Below are 19591 nucleotides of genomic sequence, written 5' to 3' on the forward strand. Positions count from 1 at the left end.
GGCTCCTTTGTCAAAGGCTGCCTGAAACTTCCGCAAATAACTTCCAAGGGACTCACAACATTTTGTACATTTTTTATTTCCCTCTAGTGGGTTCAGGGGAGTATTTTCACAAGGAATGCTGGTATTCGTAGTTTTGCCCTGGATTCCTTTCACCCCTTCAGTGGGGTTTGGTAAGTTGCAGACAATTAATGATGCATTTAAAACCCTCCAGTGTGTCTCAGAGTGCTGCTTACTCAGTCCATTTTAACAGCTCTGTCATGTCGAAAAAGTCAAAGAAAGGTTCCTTAGCTCCACGCCCCACATTCCTTCCTGGGGGGTGCTCTCCTCCACGGCCGGACTGCCGTGATGATTATGAAAACAAGGGTGTCCTGTGCACGAGGGAGCACTCACATGGCAGGCAATTCATCCGAATTATTTTCTTCAGGGGGTCCGGCAAGTTTACACGCTGATTTATATCTTCTGCCTAACGCGTTTCAGAGCCCATGGCTCCTTTGTCAAAGGCTGCCTGCAACTTCCGCAAATAACTTCCAAGAGACTCACAACATTTTGTAAATTTTTTATTTCCCTCTAGTGGGTTCGGGTGAGTATTTTCACAAGGAATGCTGGTATTCGTAGTTTTGCCCTGGATTCCTTTTACCCCTTCAGTGGGGTTTGCTAAGTTGCAGACAATTAATGATGCATTTAAAAGCCTCCAGTGGGTCTCAGAGTGCTGCTTACTCAGTCCATTTAAACAGCTCTGTCATGTCGAAAAAGTCAAAGAAAGGTTCCTTAGCTCTACACCCCACATTCCTTTCTGGGGGGTGCTCTCCTTCACGGCCGGACTGCCGTGATGATTATGAAAACAAGGGTGTCCTGTTCACCAGGGAGCACTCACATGGCAGGCAATTCATCCGAATTATTTTCTTCAGGGGAACAGGCAAGTTTACACGCTGATTTATATCTTCTGCCTAACGCGTTTCAGAGCCCCTGGCTCCTTTGTCAAAGGCTGCCTGCAACTTCCGCAAATAACTTCCGAGGGACTCACAACATTTTGTACATTTTTTATTTCCCTCTAGTGGGTTCAGGTGAGTATTTTTACAAGGAATGCTAGTATTCGTAGTTTTGCCCTGGATTCCTTTCACCCCTTCAGTGGGGTTTGCTAAGTTGCAGACAATTAATGATGCATGTAAAACCCTCCAGTGGGTCTCAGAGTGCTGCTTTCTCAGTCCATTTAAACAGCTCTGTCATGTCGAAAAAGTGAAAGAAAGGTTCCTTAGCTCCACGCCCCACATTCCTTTCTGGGGGGTACTCTCCTCCACGTCCGGACTGCCGTGATGATTATGAAAACAAGGGTGTCCTGTGTACGAGGGAGCACTCACATGGCAGGCAATTCATCAGAATTAATTTCTTCAGGGGAACCGGCAAGTTTACACGCTGATTTATATCTTCTGCCTAACGCGTTTCAGAGCCCCTGGCTCCTTTGTCAAAGGCTGCCTGCAACTTCCGCCAATAACTTCCAAGAGACTCACAACATTTTGTACATTTTTTATTTCCCTCTAGTGGGTTCAGGTCAGTATTTTCACAAGGAATGCTGGTATTCGTAGTTCTGCCCTGGATTCCTTTCACCCCTTCAGTGGGGTTTGCTAAGTTGCAGACAATTAATGATGCATTTATATCCCTCAAGTGGGTCTCAGAGTGCTGCTTACTCTGTCCATTTAAACAGCTCTGTCATGTCGAAAAAATCAAAGAAAGGTTCCTTAGCTCCACGCCCCACATTCCTTTCTAGGGGGTGCTCTCCTCCACGGCCGGACTGCCGTGATGATTATGAAAACAAGGGTGTCCTGTGCACGAGGGAGCACTCACATGGCAGGCAATTCATCAGAATTAATTTCTTCAGGGGAACCGGCAAGTTTTCACGCTGATTCATATCTTTTGCCTAACGCGTTTCAGAGCCCCTGGCTGCTTTGTCAAAGGCTGCCTGCAACTTCCGCAAATAACTTCCAAGGGACTCACAACATTTTGTACATTTTTTATTTCCCTCTAGTGGGTTCAGGTGAGTATTTTCACAAGGAATGCTGGTATTCGCAGTTTTGCCCTGGATTCCTTTCACCCCTTCAGTGGGGTTTGCTAAGTTGCAGACAATTAATGATGCATTTAAAACCCTCCAGTGGGTCTCAGAGTGCTGCTTACTCAGTCCATTTAAACAGCTCTGTCATGTCGAAAAAGTCAAAGAAAGGTTCCTTAGCTCCACGCCCCACATTCCTTTCTGGGGGGTGCTCACCTCCACGGCCGGACTGCCATGATGATTATGAAAACAAGGGTGTCCTGTGCACGAGGCAGCACTCACATGGCAGGCAATTCATCAGAATTAATTTCTTCAGGGGAACCGGCAAGTTTACAAGCTGATTTATATCTTCTGCCTAACGCCTTTCAGAGCCCCTGGCTCCTTTGTCAAAGTCTGATTGCAACTTCCGCAAATAACTTCCAAGGGACTCACAACATTTTGTAAATTTTTTATTTCCCTCTAGTGGGTTCAGGTGAGTATTTTCACAAGGAATGCTGGTATTCGTAGTTGTGCCCTGGATTCCTTTCACCCCTTCAGTGGGGTTTGCTAAGTTGCAGACAATTAATGATGCATTTAAAACCCTCCAGTGGGTCTCAGAGTGCTGCTTACTCAGTCCATTTAAACAGCTCTGTCATGTCGAAAAAGTCAAAGAAAGGTTCCTTAGCTCTACACCCCACATTCCTTTCTGGGGGGTGCTCTCCTTCACGGCCGGACTGCCGTGATGATTATGAAAACAAGGGTGTCCTGTGCACCAGGGAGCACTCACATGGCAGGCCATTCATCCGAATTATTTTCTGCAGGGGAACAGGCAAGTTTACACGCTGATTTATATCTTCTGCCTAACGCGTATCTGAGTCCCTGGCTCCTTTGTCAAAGGCTGCCTGAAACTTCCGCAAATAACTTCCAAGGGACTCACAACATTTTGTAAATTTTGTATTTCCCTCTAGTGGGTTCAGGTGAGTATTTTCACAAGGAATGCTGGTATTCGTAGTTTTGCCCTGGATTCCTTTCACCCCTTCAGTGGGGTTTGCTAAGTTGCAGACTATTAATGATGCATTTAAAACCCTCCAGTGTGTCTCAGAGTGCTGCTTACTCAGTCCATTTTAACAGCTCTGTCATGTCGAAAAAGTCAAAGAAAGGTTCCTTAGCTCCACGCCCCACTTTCCTTCCTGGGGGGTGCTCTCCTCCACGGCCGGACTGCCGTGATGATTATGAAAACAAGGGTGACCTGTGCACGAGGGAGCACTCACATGGCAGGCAATTCATCAGAATTAATTTCTTCAGGGGAACCGGCAAGTTTTCACGCTGATTCATATCTTTTGCCTAACGCGTTTCAGAGCCCCTGGCTGCTTTGTCAAAGGCTGCCTGCAACTTCCGCAAATAACTTCCAAGGGACTCACAACATTTTGTACATTTTTTATTTCCCTCTAGTGGGTTCAGGTGAGTATTTTCACAAGGAATGCTGGTATTCGCAGTTTTGCCCTGGATTCCTTTCACCCCTTCAGTGGGGTTTGCTAAGTTGCAGACAATTAATGATGCATTTAAAACCCTCCAGTGGGTCTCAGAGTGCTGCTTACTCAGTCCATTTAAACAGCTCTGTCATGTCGAAAAAGTCAAAGAAAGGTTCCTTAGCTCCACGCCCCACATTCCTTTCTGGGGGGTGCTCACCTCCACGGCCGGACTGCCATGATGATTATGAAAACAAGGGTGTCCTGTGCACGAGGCAGCACTCACATGGCAGGCAATTCATCAGAATTAATTTCTTCAGGGGAACCGGCAAGTTTACAAGCTGATTTATATCTTCTGCCTAACGCCTTTCAGAGCCCCTGGCTCCTTTGTCAAAGTCTGATTGCAACTTCCGCAAATAACTTCCAAGGGACTCACAACATTTTGTAAATTTTTTATTTCCCTCTAGTGGGTTCAGGTGAGTATTTTCACAAGGAATGCTGGTATTCGTAGTTGTGCCCTGGATTCCTTTCACCCCTTCAGTGGGGTTTGCTAAGTTGCAGACAATTAATGATGCATTTAAAACCCTCCAGTGGGTCTCAGAGTGCTGCTTACTCAGTCCATTTAAACAGCTCTGTCATGTCGAAAAAGTCAAAGAAAGGTTCCTTAGCTCTACACCCCACATTCCTTTCTGGGGGGTGCTCTCCTTCACGGCCGGACTGCCGTGATGATTATGAAAACAAGGGTGTCCTGTGCACCAGGGAGCACTCACATGGCAGGCAATTCATCCGAATTATTTTCTGCAGGGGAACAGGCAAGTTTACACGCTGATTTATATCTTCTGCCTAACGCGTATCTGAGTCCCTGGCTCCTTTGTCAAAGGCTGCCTGAAACTTCCGCAAATAACTTCCAAGGGACTCACAACATTTTGTAAATTTTGTATTTCCCTCTAGTGGGTTCAGGTGAGTATTTTCACAAGGAATGCTGGTATTCGTAGTTTTGCCCTGGATTCCTTTCACCCCTTCAGTGGGGTTTGCTAAGTTGCAGACTATTAATGATGCATTTAAAACCCTCCAGTGTGTCTCAGAGTGCTGCTTACTCAGTCCATTTTAACAGCTCTGTCATGTCGAAAAAGTCAAAGAAAGGTTCCTTAGCTCCACGCCCCACTTTCCTTCCTGGGGGGTGCTCTCCTCCACGGCCGGACTGCCGTGATGATTATGAAAACAAGGGTGACCTGTGCACGAGGGAGCACTCACATGGCAGGCAATTCATCAGAATTAATTTCTTCAGGGGAACCGGCAAGTTTACACGCTGATTTATATCTTCTGCCTAACGCGTTTCAGAGTCCCTGGCTCCTTTGTCAAAGGCTGCCTGAAACTTCCGCAAATAACTTCCAAGGGACTCACAACATTTTGTAAATTTTTTGTTTCCCTCTAGTGGGTTCAGGTGAGTATTTTCACAAGGAATGCTGGTATTCGTAGTTTTGCCCTGGATTCCTTTCACCCCTTCAGTGGGGTTTGGTAAGTTGCAGACAATTAATGATGCATTTAAAACCCTCCAGTGAGTCTCAGAGTGCTGCTTACTCCGTCCATTTAAACAGCTCTGTCATGTCGAAAAAGTCAAAGAAAGGTTCCTTAGCTCCACGCCCCACTTTCCTTTCTGGGGGGTGCTCTCCTCCACGGCCGAACTGCCGTGATGATTATGAAAACAAGGGTGTCCTGTGCATGAGGGAGCACTCACATGGCAGGCAATTCATCAGAATTAATATCTTCAGGGGAACCGGCAAGTTTACACGCTGATTTATATCTTCTGCCGAACGCGTTTCAGAGCCCCTGGCTCCTTTGTCAAAGGCTGCCTGCAACTTCCGCAAATAACTTCCAAGGCACTCACAACATTTTGTACATTTTTTATTTCACTCTAGTGGGTTCAGGTGAGTATTTTCACAAGGAATGCTGGTATTCGCAGTTTTGCCCTGGATTCCTTTCACCCCTTCAGTGGGCTTTGCTAAGTTGCAGACAATTAATGATGCATTTAAAACCCTCCAGTGGGTCTCAGAGTGCTGCTTACTCAGTCCATTTAAACAGCTCTGTCATGTCGAAAAAGTCAAAGAAAGGTTCCTTAGCTCCATGCCCCACATTCCTTTCTGGGGGGTGCTCTCCTCCACGGCCGGACTGCCGTGATGATTATGAAAACAAGGGTGTCCTGTGCACGAGGGAGCACTCACATGGCAGGCAATTCATCAGAATTAATTTCTTCAGGGGAACCAGCAAGTTTACAAGCTGATTTATATCTTCTGCCTAACGCGTTTCAGAGTCCCTGGCTCCTTTGTCAAAGGCTGCCTGTAACTTCCGCAAATAACTTCCAAGGGACTCACAACATTTTGTACATTTTTTATTTCCCACTAGTGGGTTCAGGTGAGTATTTTCACAAGGAATGCTGGTATTCGTAGTTTTGCCCTTTATTCCTTTCACCCCTTCAGTGGGGTTTGCTAAGTTGCAGACAATTAATGATGCATTTAAAACCCTCCAGTTGGTCTCAGAGTGCTGCTTACTCAGTCCATTTAAACAGCTCTGTCATGTCGAAAAAATCAAAGAAAGGTTTCTTAGCTCCACGCCCCACATTCCTTTCTGGGGGTGGTCTCCTCCACGGCCGGACTGCCGTGATGATTATGAAAACAAGGGTGTCCTGTGCAGGAGGGAGCACTCACATGGCAGGCAATTCATCAGAATTAATTTCTTCAGGGGAACCAGCAAGTTTAGAAGCTGATTTATATCTTCTGCCTAACGTGTTTCAGAGCCCCTGGCTCCTTTGTCAAAGGCTGCCTGCAACTTCCGCAAATAACTTCCAAGGGACTCACAACATTTTGTAAATTTTTTATTTCCCTCTAGTGGGTTCAGGTGTGTATTTTCACAAGGAATGCTGGTATTCGTAGTTTTGCCCTTTATTCCTTTCACCCCTTCAGTGGGGTTTGCTAAGTTGTAGACAATTATGATGCATTTAAAACCCTCCAGTGGGTCTCAGAGTGCTGCTTACTCAGTCCATTTAAACAGCTCTGTCATGTTGAAAAAGTCAAAGAAAGGTTCCTTAGCTCCTCGCCCCACATTCCTTTCTGGGGGGTGCTCTCCTCCATGGCCAAACTGCCGTGATGATTATGAAAACAAGGGTGTCCTGTGCACGAGGGAGCACTCACATGGCAGGCAATTCATCAGAATTAATTTCTTCAGGGGAACCGGCAAGTTTTCACGCTGATTCATATCTTCTGCCTAACGCGTTTCAGAGCCCCTGGCTCCTTTGTCAAACGCTGCCTGCAACTTCCGCAAATAACTTCCAAGGGACTCACAACATTTTGTACATTTTTTATTTCCCTCTAGTGGGTTCAGGTGAGTATTTTCACAAGGAATGCTGGTATTCGCAGTTTTGCCCTGGATTCCTTTCACCCCTTCAGTGGGGTTTGCTAAGTTGCAGACAATTAATGATGCATTTAAAACCCTCCAGTGGGTCTCAGAGTGCTGCTTACTCAGTCCATTTAAACAGCTCTGTCATGTCGAAAAAGTCAAAGAAAGGTTCCTTAGCTCCACGCCCCACATTCCTTTCTGGGGGTTGCTCACCTCCACGGCCGGACTGCCATGATGATTATGAAAACAAGGGTGTCCTGTGCACGAGGGAGCACTCACATGGCAGGCAATTCATCAGAATTAATTTCTTCAGGGGAACCGGCAAGTTTACAAGCTGATTTATATCTTCTGCCTAACGCCTTCCAGAGCCCCTGGCTCCTTTGTCAAAGTCTGATTGCAACTTCCGCAAATAACTTCCAAGGGACTCACAACATTTTGTACATTTTTTATTTCCCTCTAGTGGGTTCAGGTGAGTATTTTCACAAGGAATGCTGGTATTCGTAGTTGTGCCCTGGATTCCTTTCACCCCTTCAGTGGGGTTTGCTAAGTTGCAGACAATTAATGATGCATTTAAAACCCTCCAGTGGGTCTCAGAGTGCTGCTTACTCAGTCCATTTAAACAGCTCTGTCATGTCGAAAAAGTCAAAGAAAGGTTCCTTAGCTCTACACCCCACATTCCTTTCTGGGGGGTGCTCTCCTCCACGGCCGGACTGCCGTGATGATTATGAAAACAAGGGTGTCCTGTGCACCAGGGAGCACTCACATGGCAGGCAATTCATCCGAATTATTTTCTTCAGGGGAACAGGCAAGTTTACACGCTGATTTATATCTTCTGCCTAACGCGTTTCAGAGCCCCAGGCTCCTTTGTCAAAGGCTGCCTGCAACTTCCGCAAATAACTTCCAAGGGACTCACAACATTTTGTACATTTTTTATTTCCCTCTAGTGGGTTCAGGTGAGTATTTTCACAAGGAATGCTGGTATTCGTAGTTTTGCCCTGGATTCCTTTCACCCCTTCAGTGGGGTTTGCTAAGTTGCAGACAATTAATGATGCATGTAAAACCCTCCAGTGGGTCTCAGAGTGCTGCTTACTCAGTCCATTTAAACAGCTCTGTCATGTCGAAAAAGTCAAAGAAAGGTTCCTTAGCTCCACGCCCCACATTCCTTTCTGGGGGGTGCTCTCCTCCACGTCCGGACTGCTGTGATGATTATGAAAACAAGGGTGTCCTGTGTACGAGGGAGCACTCACATGGCAGGCAATTCATCAGAATTAATTTCTTCAGGGGAACCGGCAAGTTTACAAGCTGATTTATATCTTCTGCCTAACGCCTTCCAGAGCCCCTGGCTCCTTTGTCAAAGTCTGATTGCAACTTCCGCAAATAACTTCCAAGGGACTCACAACATTTTGTACATTTTTTATTTCCCTCTAGTGGGTTCAGGTGAGTATTTTCACAAGGAATGCTGGTATTCGTAGTTGTGCCCTGGATTCCTTTCACCCCTTCAGTGGGGTTTGCTAAGTTGCAGACAATTAATGATGCATTTAAAACCCTCCAGTGGGTCTCAGAGTGCTGCTTACTCAGTCCATTTAAACAGCTCTGTCATGTTGAAAAAGTCAAAGAAAGGTTCCTTAGCTCCTCGCCCCACATTCCTTTCTGGGGGGTGCTCTCCTCCATGGCCAAACTGCCGTGATTATTATGAAAACAAGGGTGTCCTGTGCACGAGGGAGCACTCACATGGCAGGCAATTCATCAGAATTAATTTCTTCAGGGGAACCGGCAAGTTTTCACGCTGATTCATATCTTCTGCCTAACGCGTTTCAGAGCCCCTGGCTCCTTTGTCAAAGGCTGCCTGCAACTTCCGCAAATAATTTCCAAGGGACTGACAACATTTTGTAAATTTTTTATTTCCCTCTAGTGGGTTCAGGTGAGTATTTTCACAAGGAATGCTGGTATTCGTAGTTTTGCCCTGGATTCCTTTCACCCCTTCAGTGGGGTTTGCTAAGTTGCAGACAATTAATGATGCATGTAAAACCCTCCAGTGGGTCTCAGAGTGCTGCTTACTCAGTCCATTTAAACAGCTCTGTCATGTCGAAAAAGTCAAAGAAAGGTTCCTTAGCTCCACGCCCCACATTCCTTTCTGGGGGGTGCTCTCCTCCACGTCCGGACTGCCGTGATGATTATGAAAACAAGGGTGTCCTGTGCACGAGGGAGCACTCACATGGCAGGCAATTCATCAGAATTAATTTCTTCAGGGGAACCGGCAAGTTTACAAGCTGATTTATATCTTCTGCCTAACGCGTTTCAGAGCCCCTGGCTCCTTTGTCAAAGTCTGATTGCAACGTCCGCAAATAACTTCCAAGGGACTCACAACATTTTGTACATTTTTTATTTCCCTCTAGTGGGTTCAGGTGAGTATTTTCACAAGGAATGCTGGTATTCGTAGTTTTGCCCTGGATTCCTTTCACCCCTTCAGTGGGTTTGCTAAGTTGCAGACAATTAATGATGCATTTAAAACCCTCCAGTGGGTCTCAGAGTGCTGCTTACTCAGTCCATTTAAACAGCTCTGTCATGTCGAAAAGTCAAAGAAAGGTTCCTCAGCTCTACACCCCACATTCCTTTCTGGGGGGTGCTCTCCTCCATGGCCAAACTGCCGTGATTATTATGAAAACAAGGGTGTCCTGTGCACGAGGGAGCACTCACATGGCAGGCAATTCATCAGAATTAATTTCTTCAGGGGAACCGGCAAGTTTTTCACGCTGATTCATATCTTCTGCCTAACGCGTTTCAGAGCCCCTGGCTCCTTTGTCAAAGGCTGCCTGCAACTTCCGCAAATAACTTCCAAGGGACTCACAACATTTTGTACATTTTTTATTTCCCTCTAGTGGGTTCAGGTGAGTATTTTCACAAGGAATGCTGGTATTCGCAGTTTTGCCCTGGATTCCTTTCACCCCTTCAGTGGGGTTTGCTAAGTTGCAGACAATTAATGATGCATTTAAAACCCTCCAGTGGGTCTCAGAGTGCTGCTTACTCAGTCCATTTAAACAGCTCTGTCATGTCGAAAAAGTCAAAGAAAGGTTCCTTAGCTCTACACCCCACATTCCTTTCTGGGGGGTGCTCTCCTTCACGGCCGGACTGCCGTGATGATTATGAAAACAAGGGTGTCCTGTTCACCAGGGAGCACTCACATGGCAGGCAATTCATCCGAATTATTTTCTTCAGGGGAACAGGCAAGTTTACACGCTGATTTATATCTTCTGCCTAACGCGTTTCAGAGCCCCTGGCTCCTTTGTCAAAGGCTGCCTGCAACTTCCGCAAATAACTTCCGAGGGACTCACAACATTTTGTACATTTTTTATTTCCCTCTAGTGGGTTCAGGTGAGTATTTTTACAAGGAATGCTGGTATTCGTAGTTTTGCCCTGGATTCCTTTCACCCCTTCAGTGGGGTTTGCTAAGTTGCAGACAATTAATGATGCATGTAAAACCCTCCAGTGGGTCTCAGAGTGCTGCTTACTCAGTCCATTTAAACAGCTCTGTCATGTCGAAAAAGTCAAAGAAAGGTTCCTTAGCTCCACGCCCCACATTCCTTTCTGGGGGGTGCTCTCCTCCACGTCCGGACTGCCGTGATGATTATGAAAACAAGGGTGTCCTGTGTACGAGGGAGCACTCACATGGCAGGCAATTCATCAGAATTAATTTCTTCAGGGGAACCGGCAAGTTTATACGCTGATTTATATCTTCTGCCTAACGCGTTTCAGAGCCCCTGGCTCCTTTGTCAAAGGCTGCCTGCAACTTCCGCCAATAACTTCCAAGAGACTCACAACATTTTGTACATTTTTTATTTCCCTCTAGTGGGTTCAGGTGAGTATTTTTACAAGGAATGCTGGTATTCGTAGTTTTGCCCTGGATTCCTTTCACCCCTTCAGTGGGGTTTGCTAAGTTGCAGACAATTAATGATGCATGTAAAACCCTCCAGTGGGTCTCAGAGTGCTGCTTACTCAGTCCATTTAAACAGCTCTGTCATGTCGAAAAAGTCAAAGAAAGGTTCCTTAGCTCCACGCCCCACATTCCTTTCTGGGGGGTGCTCTCCTCCACGTCCGGACTGCCGTGATGATTATGAAAACAAGGGTGTCCTGTGTACGAGGGAGCACTCACATGGCAGGCAATTCATCAGAATTAATTTCTTCAGGGGAACCGGCAAGTTTATACGCTGATTTATATCTTCTGCCTAACGCGTTTCAGAGCCCCTGGCTCCTTTGTCAAAGGCTGCCTGCAACTTCCGCCAATAACTTCCAAGAGACTCACAACATTTTGTACATTTTTTATTTCCCTCTAGTGGGTTCAGGTCAGTATTTTCACAAGGAATGCTGGTATTCGTAGTTTTGCCCTGGATTCCTTTCACCCCTTCAGTGGGGTTTGCTAAGTTGCAGACAATTAATGATGCATTTATATCCCTCAAGTGGGTCTCAGAGTGCTGCTTACTCTGTCCATTTAAACAGCTCTGTCATGTCGAAAAAATCAAAGAAAGGTTCCATAGCTCCACGCCCCACATTCCTTTCTAGGGGGTGCTCTCCTCCACGGCCGGACTGCCGCGATGATTATGAAAACAAGGGTGTCCTGTGCACAAGGCAGCACTCACATGGCAGGCAATTCATCAGAATTAATTTCTTCAGGGGAACCGGCAAGTTTACACGCTGATTTATATCTTCTGCCTAACGCATTTCAGAGCCCCTGGCTCATTTGTCAAAGACTGCCTGCAACTTCCGCAAATAACTTCCAAGGAACTCACAACATTTTGTACATTTTTTATTTCTCTCTAGTGGGTTCAGGTGAGTATTTTCACAAGGAATGCTGGTATTCGTAGTTTTGCGCTGGATTCCTTTCACCACTTCAGTGGGGTTTGCTAAGTTGCAGACATTTAATGATGCATTTAAAACCCTCCAGTGGGTCTCAGAGTGCTGCTTACTCAGTCCATTTAAACAGCTCTGTCATGTCGAAAAAGTCAAAGAAAGGTTCCTTAGCTCCACGCCCCACATTCCTTTCTGGAGGGTGCTCACCTCCACGGCCGGACTGCCATGATGATTATGAAAACAAGGGTGTCCTGTGCACGAGGGAGCACTCACATGGCAGGCAATTCATCCGAATTATTTTCTTCAGGGGAACAGGCAAGTTTACACGCTGATTTATATCTTCTGCCTAACGCGTTTCAGAGCCCCTGGCTCCTTTGTCAAAGGCTGCCTGCAACTTCCGCAAATAACTTCCAAGGGACTCACAACATTTTGTACATTTTTTATTTCCCTCTAGTGGGTTCAGGTGAGTATTTTCACAAGGAATGCTGGTATTCGTAGTTTTGCCCTGGATTCCTTTCACCCCTTCAGTGGGGTTTGCTAAGTTGCAGACAATTAATGATGCATGTAAAACACTCCAGTGGGTCTCAGAGTGCTGCTTACTCAGTCCATTTAAACAGCTCTGTCATGTCGAAAAAGTCAAAGAAAGGTTCCTTAGCTCCACACCCCACATTCCTTTCTGGGGGGTGCTCTCCTCCACGTCCGGACTGCCGTGATGATTATGAAAACAAGGGTGTCCTGTGTACGAGGGAGCACTCACATGGCAGGCAATTCATCAGAATTAATTTCTTCAGGGGAACCGGCAAGTTTACACGCTGATTTATATCTTCTGCCTAACGCGTTTCAGAGCCCCTGGCTCCTTTGTCAAAGGCTGCCTGCAACTTCTGCAAATAACTTCCAAGGGACTCACAACATTTTGTAAATTTTTTATTTCCCTCTAGTGGGTTCAGGTGAGTATTTTCACAAGGAATGCTGGTATTCGTAGTTTTGCCCTGGATTCCTTACACCCCTTCAGTGGGGTTTGCTAAGTTGCAGACAATTAATGATGCATTTAAAACCCTCCAGTGGGTCTCAGAGTGCTGCTTACTCAGTCCATTTTAACAGCTCTGTCATGTCGAAAAAGTCAAAGAAAGGTTCCTTAGCTCCACGCCCCACATTCCTTTCTGGGGGGTGCTCTCCTCCATGGCCGGACTTCCGTGATGATTATGAAAACAAGGGTGTCCTGTGCATGAGAGAGCACTCACATGGCAGGCAATTCATCAGAATTAATTTCTTCAGGGGAACCGGCAAGTTTACACGGTGATTTATATCTTCTGCCTAACACGTATCAGAGTCCCTGGCTCCTTTGTCAAAGGCTGCCTGAAACTTCCGCAAATAACTTCCAAGGGACTCACAACATTTTGTACATTTTTTATTTCCCTCTAGTGGGTTCAGGGGAGTATTTTCACAAGGAATGCTGGTATTCGTAGTTTTGCCCTGGATTCCTTTCACCCCTTCAGTGGGGTTTGGTAAGTTGCAGACAATTAATGATGCATTTAAAACCCTCCAGTGTGTCTCAGAGTGCTGCTTACTCAGTCCATTTTAACAGCTCTGTCATGTCGAAAAAGTCAAAGAAAGGTTCCTTAGCTCCACGCCCCACATTCCTTCCTGGGGGGTGCTCTCCTCCACGGCCGGACTGCCGTGATGATTATGAAAACAAGGGTGTCCTGTGCACGAGGGAGCACTCACATGGCAGGCAATTCATCCGAATTATTTTCTTCAGGGGGTCCGGCAAGTTTACACGCTGATTTATATCTTCTGCCTAACGCGTTTCAGAGCCCATGGCTCCTTTGTCAAAGGCTGCCTGCAACTTCCGCAAATAACTTCCAAGAGACTCACAACATTTTGTAAATTTTTTATTTCCCTCTAGTGGGTTCGGGTGAGTATTTTCACAAGGAATGCTGGTATTCGTAGTTTTGCCCTGGATTCCTTTTACCCCTTCAGTGGGGTTTGCTAAGTTGCAGACAATTAATGATGCATTTAAAAGCCTCCAGTGGGTCTCAGAGTGCTGCTTACTCAGTCCATTTAAACAGCTCTGTCATGTCGAAAAAGTCAAAGAAAGGTTCCTTAGCTCTACACCCCACATTCCTTTCTGGGGGGTGCTCTCCTTCACGGCCGGACTGCCGTGATGATTATGAAAACAAGGGTGTCCTGTTCACCAGGGAGCACTCACATGGCAGGCAATTCATCCGAATTATTTTCTTCAGGGGAACAGGCAAGTTTACACGCTGATTTATATCTTCTGCCTAACGCGTTTCAGAGCCCCTGGCTCCTTTGTCAAAGGCTGCCTGCAACTTCCGCAAATAACTTCCGAGGGACTCACAACATTTTGTACATTTTTTATTTCCCTCTAGTGGGTTCAGGTGAGTATTTTTACAAGGAATGCTAGTATTCGTAGTTTTGCCCTGGATTCCTTTCACCCCTTCAGTGGGGTTTGCTAAGTTGCAGACAATTAATGATGCATGTAAAACCCTCCAGTGGGTCTCAGAGTGCTGCTTTCTCAGTCCATTTAAACAGCTCTGTCATGTCGAAAAAGTGAAAGAAAGGTTCCTTAGCTCCACGCCCCACATTCCTTTCTGGGGGGTACTCTCCTCCACGTCCGGACTGCCGTGATGATTATGAAAACAAGGGTGTCCTGTGTACGAGGGAGCACTCACATGGCAGGCAATTCATCAGAATTAATTTCTTCAGGGGAACCGGCAAGTTTACACGCTGATTTATATCTTCTGCCTAACGCGTTTCAGAGCCCCTGGCTCCTTTGTCAAAGGCTGCCTGCAACTTCCGCCAATAACTTCCAAGAGACTCACAACATTTTGTACATTTTTTATTTCCCTCTAGTGGGTTCAGGTCAGTATTTTCACAAGGAATGCTGGTATTCGTAGTTCTGCCCTGGATTCCTTTCACCCCTTCAGTGGGGTTTGCTAAGTTGCAGACAATTAATGATGCATTTATATCCCTCAAGTGGGTCTCAGAGTGCTGCTTACTCTGTCCATTTAAACAGCTCTGTCATGTCGAAAAAATCAAAGAAAGGTTCCTTAGCTCCACGCCCCACATTCCTTTCTAGGGGGTGCTCTCCTCCACGGCCGGACTGCCGTGATGATTATGAAAACAAGGGTGTCCTGTGCACGAGGGAGCACTCACATGGCAGGCAATTCATCAGAATTAATTTCTTCAGGGGAACCGGCAAGTTTTCACGCTGATTCATATCTTTTGCCTAACGCGTTTCAGAGCCCCTGGCTGCTTTGTCAAAGGCTGCCTGCAACTTCCGCAAATAACTTCCAAGGGACTCACAACATTTTGTACATTTTTTATTTCCCTCTAGTGGGTTCAGGTGAGTATTTTCACAAGGAATGCTGGTATTCGCAGTTTTGCCCTGGATTCCTTTCACCCCTTCAGTGGGGTTTGCTAAGTTGCAGACAATTAATGATGCATTTAAAACCCTCCAGTGGGTCTCAGAGTGCTGCTTACTCAGTCCATTTAAACAGCTCTGTCATGTCGAAAAAGTCAAAGAAAGGTTCCTTAGCTCCACGCCCCACATTCCTTTCTGGGGGGTGCTCACCTCCACGGCCGGACTGCCATGATGATTATGAAAACAAGGGTGTCCTGTGCACGAGGCAGCACTCACATGGCAGGCAATTCATCAGAATTAATTTCTTCAGGGGAACCGGCAAGTTTACAAGCTGATTTATATCTTCTGCCTAACGCCTTTCAGAGCCCCTGGCTCCTTTGTCAAAGTCTGATTGCAACTTCCGCAAATAACTTCCAAGGGACTCACAACATTTTGTAAATTTTTTATTTCCCTCTAGTGGGTTCAGGTGAGTATTTTCACAAGGAATGCTGGTATTCGTAGTTGTGCCCTGGATTCCTTTCACCCCTTCAGTGGGGTTTGCTAAGTTGCAGACAATTAATGATGCATTTAAAACCCTCCAGTGGGTCTCAGAGTGCTGCTTACTCAGTCCATTTAAACAGCTCTGTCATGTCGAAAAAGTCAAAGAAAGGTTCCTTAGCTCTACACCCCACATTCCTTTCTGGGGGGTGCTCTCCTTCACGGCCGGACTGCCGTGATGATTATGAAAACAAGGGTGTCCTGTGCACCAGGGAGCACTCACATGGCAGGCAATTCATCCGAATTATTTTCTGCAGGGGAACAGGCAAGTTTACACGCTGATTTATATCTTCTGCCTAACGCGTATCTGAGTCCCTGGCTCCTTTGTCAAAGGCTGCCTGAAACTTCCGCAAATAACTTCCAAGGGACTCACAACATTTTGTAAATTTTGTATTTCCCTCTAGTGGGTTCAGGTGAGTATTTTCACAAGGAATGCTGGTATTCGTAGTTTTGCCCTGGATTCCTTTCACCCCTTCAGTGGGGTTTGCTAAATTGCAGACTATTAATGATGCATTTAAAACCCTCCAGTGTGTCTCAGAGTGCTGCTTACTCAGTCCATTTTAACAGCTCTGTCATGTCGAAAAAGTCAAAGAAAGGTTCCTTAGCTCCACGCCCCACTTTCCTTCCTGGGGGGTGCTCTCCTCCACGGCCGGACTGCCGTGATGATTATGAAAACAAGGGTGACCTGTGCACGAGGGAGCACTCACATGGCAGGCAATTCATCAGAATTAATTTCTTCAGGGGAACCGGCAAGTTTACACGCTGATTTATATCTTCTGCCTAACGCGTTTCAGAGTCCCTGGCTCCTTTGTCAAAGGCTGCCTGAAACTTCCGCAAATAACTTCCAAGGGACTCACAACATTTTGTAAATTTTTTGTTTCCCTCTAGTGGGTTCAGGTGAGTATTTTCACAAGGAATGCTGGTATTCGTAGTTTTGCCCTGGATTCCTTTCACCCCTTCAGTGGGGTTTGGTAAGTTGCAGACAATTAATGATGCATTTAAAACCCTCCAGTGAGTCTCAGAGTGCTGCTTACTCCGTCCATTTAAACAGCTCTGTCATGTCGAAAAAGTCAAAGAAAGGTTCCTTAGCTCCACGCCCCACTTTCCTTTCTGGGGGGTGCTCTCCTCCACGGCCGAACTGCCGTGATGATTATGAAAACAAGGGTGTCCTGTGCATGAGGGAGCACTCACATGGCAGGCAATTCATCAGAATTAATATCTTCAGGGGAACCGGCAAGTTTACACGCTGATTTATATCTTCTGCCGAACGCGTTTCAGAGCCCCTGGCTCCTTTGTCAAAGGCTGCCTGCAACTTCCGCAAATAACTTCCAAGGCACTCACAACATTTTGTACATTTTTTATTTCACTCTAGTGGGTTCAGGTGAGTATTTTCACAAGGAATGCTGGTATTCGCAGTTTTGCCCTGGATTCCTTTCACCCCTTCAGTGGGCTTTGCTAAGTTGCAGACAATTAATGATGCATTTAAAACCCTCCAGTGGGTCTCAGAGTGCTGCTTACTCAGTCCATTTAAACAGCTCTGTCATGTCGAAAAAGTCAAAGAAAGGTTCCTTAGCTCCATGCCCCACATTCCTTTCTGGGGGGTGCTCTCCTCCACGGCCGGACTGCCGTGATGATTATGAAAACAAGGGTGTCCTGTGCACGAGGGAGCACTCACATGGCAGGCAATTCATCAGAATTAATTTCTTCAGGGGAACCAGCAAGTTTACAAGCTGATTTATATCTTCTGCCTAACGCGTTTCAGAGTCCCTGGCTCCTTTGTCAAAGGCTGCCTGTAACTTCCGCAAATAACTTCCAAGGGACTCACAACATTTTGTACATTTTTTATTTCCCACTAGTGGGTTCAGGTGAGTATTTTCACAAGGAATGCTGGAATTCGTAGTTTTGCCCTTTATTCCTTTCACCCCTTCAGTGGGGTTTGCTAAGTTGCAGACAATTAATGATGCATTTAAAACCCTCCAGTTGGTCTCAGAGTGCTGCTTACTCAGTCCATTTAAACAGCTCTGTCATGTCGAAAAAATCAAAGAAAGGTTTCTTAGCTCCACGCCCCACATTCCTTTCTGGGGGTGGTCTCCTCCACGGCCGGACTGCCGTGATGATTATGAAAACAAGGGTGTCCTGTGCAGGAGGGAGCACTCACATGGCAGGCAATTCATCAGAATTAATTTCTTCAGGGGAACCAGCAAGTTTAGAAGCTGATTTATATCTTCTGCCTAACGTGTTTCAGAGCCCCTGGCTCCTTTGTCAAAGGCTGCCTGCAACTTCCGCAAATAACTTCCAAGGGACTCACAACATTATGTAAATTTTTTATTTCCCTCTAGTGGGTTCAGGTGTGTATTTTCACAAGGAATGCTGGTATTCGTAGTTTTGCCCTTTATTCCTTTCACCCCTTCAGTGGGGTTTGCTAAGTTGTAGACAATTATGATGCATTTAAAACCCTCCAGTGGGTCTCAGAGTGCTGCTTACTCAGTCCATTTAAACAGCTCTGTCATGTTGAAAAAGTCAAAGAAAGGTTCCTTAGCTCCTCGCCCCACATTCCTTTCTGGGGGGTGCTCTCCTCCATGGCCAAACTGCCGTGATGATTATGAAAACAAGGGTGTCCTGTGCACGAGGGAGCACTCACATGGCAGGCAATTCATCAGAATTAATTTCTTCAGGGGAACCGGCAAGTTTTCACGCTGATTCATATCTTCTGCCTAACGCGTTTCAGAGCCCCTGGCTCCTTTGTCAAACGCTGCCTGCAACTTCCGCAAATAACTTCCAAGGGACTCACAACATTTTGTACATTTTTTATTTCCCTCTAGTGGGTTCAGGTGAGTATTTTCACAAGGAATGCTGGTATTCGCAGTTTTGCCCTGGATTCCTTTCACCCCTTCAGTGGGGTTTGCTAAGTTGCAGACAATTAATGATGCATTTAAAACCCTCCAGTGGGTCTCAGAGTGCTGCTTACTCAGTCCATTTAAACAGCTCTGTCATGTCGAAAAAGTCAAAGAAAGGTTCCTTAGCTCCACGCCCCACATTCCTTTCTGGGGGTTGCTCACCTCCACGGCCGGACTGCCATGATGATTATGAAAACAAGGGTGTCCTGTGCACGAGGGAGCACTCACATGGCAGGCAATTCATCAGAATTAATTTCTTCAGGGGAACCGGCAAGTTTACAAGCTGATTTATATCTTCTGCCTAACGCCTTCCAGAGCCCCTGGCTCCTTTGTCAAAGTCTGATTGCAACTTCCGCAAATAACTTCCAAGGGACTCACAACATTTTGTACATTTTTTATTTCCCTCTAGTGGGTTCAGGTGAGTATTTTCACAAGGAATGCTGGTATTCGTAGTTGTGCCCTGGATTCCTTTCACCCCTTCAGTGGGGTTTGCTAAGTTGCAGACAATTAATGATGCATTTAAAACCCTCCAGTGGGTCTCAGAGTGCTGCTTACTCAGTCCATTTAAACAGCTCTGTCATGTCGAAAAAGTCAAAGAAAGGTTCCTTAGCTCTACACCCCACATTCCTTTCTGGGGGGTGCTCTCCTCCACGGCCGGACTGCCGTGATGATTATGAAAACAAGGGTGTCCTGTGCACCAGGGAGCACTCACATGGCAGGCAATTCATCCGAATTATTTTCTTCAGGGGAACAGGCAAGTTTACACGCTGATTTATATCTTCTGCCTAACGCGTTTCAGAGCCCCAGGCTCCTTTGTCAAAGGCTGCCTGCAACTTCCGCAAATAACTTCCAAGGGACTCACAACATTTTGTACATTTTTTATTTCCCTCTAGTGGGTTCAGGTGAGTATTTTCACAAGGAATGCTGGTATTCGTAGTTTTGCCCTGGATTCCTTTCACCCCTTCAGTGGGGTTTGCTAAGTTGCAGACAATTAATGATGCATGTAAAACCCTCCAGTGGGTCTCAGAGTGCTGCTTACTCA

This window comes from Triturus cristatus, chromosome 1_1 (genome assembly GCF_964204655.1).
Source record: "Triturus cristatus chromosome 1_1, aTriCri1.1, whole genome shotgun sequence".
Classification (NCBI taxonomy): domain Eukaryota; kingdom Metazoa; phylum Chordata; class Amphibia; order Caudata; family Salamandridae; genus Triturus; species Triturus cristatus.